Source organism: Otolemur garnettii, unplaced genomic scaffold (genome assembly GCF_000181295.1).
Source record: "Otolemur garnettii isolate 467f Iridium unplaced genomic scaffold, OtoGar3 scaffold00226, whole genome shotgun sequence".
Classification (NCBI taxonomy): Eukaryota; Metazoa; Chordata; class Mammalia; order Primates; family Galagidae; genus Otolemur; species Otolemur garnettii.
The window spans coordinates 913,200-916,485 of record NW_003852621.1 but is presented as its reverse complement, the minus strand read 5'-3'; the positions used below and the strand labels follow the sequence as shown (position 1 = coordinate 916,485).

The 3,286-nt window shown below is 51.8% G+C and overlaps 1 protein-coding gene across 1 annotated transcript in view; it reads left to right on the top strand.

Moving 5' to 3' along the window:
- LPCAT1 (lysophosphatidylcholine acyltransferase 1) overlaps positions 1 to 3,286 on the top strand; it is a 53,955-nt gene that overhangs the window by 22,039 nt on the left and 28,630 nt on the right. The window lies entirely within an intron of this gene.

Genomic DNA, 3,286 nt, shown 5'->3' with positions numbered 1-3,286 from the left:
AGGGGATGGTGGGACCATCAGCCCTGGTCTGCACAGCGGCAGCCCCCACAAGGGGATGGTGGGACCATCAGCCCTGGTCTGCACTGCAGCAGCCCCCACGAGGAGATGGTGGGACCATCAGCCCTGGTCTGCGCTGCGGCAGCCCCCACGAGGGGATGGTGGGACCGAGTACCCTTTCTTTACTCGTCGCTGGTGCCCCCATGCCACACACAGGCCGGGGACCTCTGGCCTCATGTGCTGGGAGTTCTCAGAATTGCACATACATCGACTTGTTATTTATTTGCACATACATCGACTTGTTATTTATTTGCACTGAACTCCTGGTATTTTAAATAGATTTTCAATATACCTTTCATTTGCTTACAGGGGAAAAAGAGCCAGGACCTAACCTCAAAAGCCTCTGGCCTGGAGGTTGTTGCTGGGTAATGCCTGGGTGCTGGTTGCCATCCGGCAGCAAAGTGCCTTTCACATCTCCTGGGGGGGGCGTCCATCTGTCTTCTGGGCCTCGTATTCTTTTCTCCTTCCCTTTTAAAAGATTTTCTGAAATAACCAGTCCTCCTTCCAGAGGACTTATTTCCTGTCTGAAAATGTCTTTCCAGCCCCTTAGGACAGGTGGCTGACATGAGGGGGTGTAAACCGTAGGCTCAAAATCCTGTGTCCTCAGAGCGTCCAAGGTACAGTTCTGCCTTCTCCTTCTACAGCTTTGACGGCAGAGTGACCTGTGTTTTCTTCTCTGGGAGGCTATAGAAATATTCTCTTTTCCTGAAGAATAAGGCAACAAACAATTATGAAAGGAAACTTCTAAGTACAAGTTTTTTAAAAGAATGTGTCCTGGTCAGCACCTGCAGTGGTGCTCAGGGTCTGTCTGAAACTCTAAGAAACTGTTTCCTTCATGTATTCTAAAGTTCTTTCCCTTTTTTCCCCCTGAATGTTCTGGAAGATTTCCCCCTTCCTGGCCTCTGCAGTGAGACATTTGATTTCTGCCAGAGCTTCCTGGTCTGACCCTCCTCAGGACACCTGCCCTTGACTCTGACAGCCCTGCTGAGAGCGGTGGTTTTCTTCCATACTCCTCCAACCCAGCACCGCCCAGGGTCAGTCCTCTGCTTCTGTGCCGTGTCTGGTGCTGCTCACATGTCTCAGAACTCAGCGTCTATACCATGTTTTCCCGAAAATAAGAGCTATCCAAAAAATAAGCCCTAGCAGGATTTCTATGCATTTGTTAAATATAAGCCCTACCCCAATAATAAGACCTAGTGATGGGCATGGCTATGCAGCATATCTGCATAGCCACGCCATGCATTTCAGCGTAGAACGGAAGGCATCCCCTGAAAATAAGCCCTAGTGTGTCTTCTTGAGAAAAAATAAATATAAGACAGTGTCTTATTTTCAGGGAAACCTGGTATGAGGAGTGCAGCATAGAGCAGGGTGTCAGGAAACTGGTAGAGGCCCCTGTTCCCATGTGTGAGATCCTTTTTCCCGATTCACTTTCCCCTGGAACAAGGCTGCACAGGCTCTGAGGCCTGGGGCTGTGGCCAGCTGCCTTTGCTGGGGTGGGTGGGCGGGTGGGTGCTGGGGCTCCATCTGCAGGGTGAGCAGCCTCCTCTCTGAGCCAAACCCCCAGGCTGGTGCATCCCCTGGGTATAGTCAACTGGGTATAGGATCCTGCTGATCAGTAGAGAAGACCTGCAGGTATGGTTTTGTTCCTGCCCCACGCCCAGCACTTTTCTCCTAGTACTGCCTGACCTGACCTGGCCTGCCTTGGCCTGACCTGACCTGACCTGGGGCTGGCAGGCATCCCTTTAAGAGGGGGATTGTGGCTGCAGCCTCCTTGCCCCAGCTCTCTGCTCCTCCTGCCTCTGAACTTGCCTTTGGGGACTGGCACCTGTTCCTGCCACAGCCTCCTTTCTCCCTCCCCTGCTACCTTGTTTCTCCCTCCTAGGACCCAGTTGTCATGTATTTGCTTTGATTATCTTATGCCTATCAGTGTGAAGATAACCCATGCTGACCAGTGCAGCTGGACACATGGTCAGATGTGTGGCCATGTTGTCACGCTGTGTGGGCCCACCCAGGTCAGAGACTGGGCATCGAGCTGCGGTCCCAGCATCCCTGTGTGTCACCCATGTGGTACTTGTTAACCATCCAGATAAGTGACAGTCTTTTCAAGCCAGCTTCATGGGGGCACTGTGCCGTTCTGGTGATCGATCACCACTCGGATTCTTAACAGGGGTTAAGTCCCTCAGGAAAACTAAACCACAAAGTTTCAGACTCTTGTTCCGTGCAATGAGCTACCCCTCTGAACCATGATCCCCACCTAGTGAACGAGACTCCACCCTTAGTAAGGGTGAGTCTTGTTCTCCATGCACACAGGTGTGGCTGGCGGGCTGTGTTCCTTGAGGATCACTCACCATGTGGGCTGTCATGCTGATGTGCTGGCTAGTGATCCAACATGTATCCTCGTCAGAGACTAGTACAGAAGGGAACGTGTGCATATAAGATGCTCAGTTCTTACATATTCCATTAATAGAGGCTGATTTATACATTCCATGTTTATTGTCCAAATTTCTTCCAGAAAGAGTTCATTTTAGTAACGTCACACCTGGTTCCAGAAACCTTGGGTGTCCAAGGTACACGAGGTCCGGCCATCCACTCAGGTGTCCGCTCCTGACCTCAGGTCTGATTTCACTCCCCTTCCAGTAACATTGTAGGTAATGTTAGTTTTTTAGGTGTTTAATGTTCTTTTGTCTAAGAATGCAGATAAACTGCTCATTTAATAGAGACCCTTAGTTTGGGCCTATGGCTTTTCTGTTGGTTTTCAGAAGTCCTGTGCCTTGGCAGAGACTCCAGTGCGCCAAGCCTTTTGATTTTCTTTGGTAAATAGTGAACAGGACCCTCTGTCGAGCTCATGGTCAGAGGGCAGACAACATGGTAGCTGTTTTCTTGCCCCAGCCGGGTGTCCAGCAGCAGCTCCTGCAGGGATTTCCTGGCCTGGGCTGTGCACAGATGGCCCTCAGCAAACGCTGCAGCTTCAGGATCCATGTGAACCAGAGCCCATGGGACCCCCTTCATCTGTCTGAGGGCTGTACCCTCTCCTGCAGGGGGATCATGGACCCCCTTCCTCTGTCTGAGACTGTGCCCTCTCCTACGGGGGGCCATGGACCCCCTTCCTCTGTCTGAGACTGTGCCCTCTCCTACGGGGGGCCATGGACTCCCTTCCTCTGTCTGAGACTGTGCCCTCTCCTACGGGGGGCCATGGACCCCCTTCCTCTGTCTGAGACTGTGCCCTCTC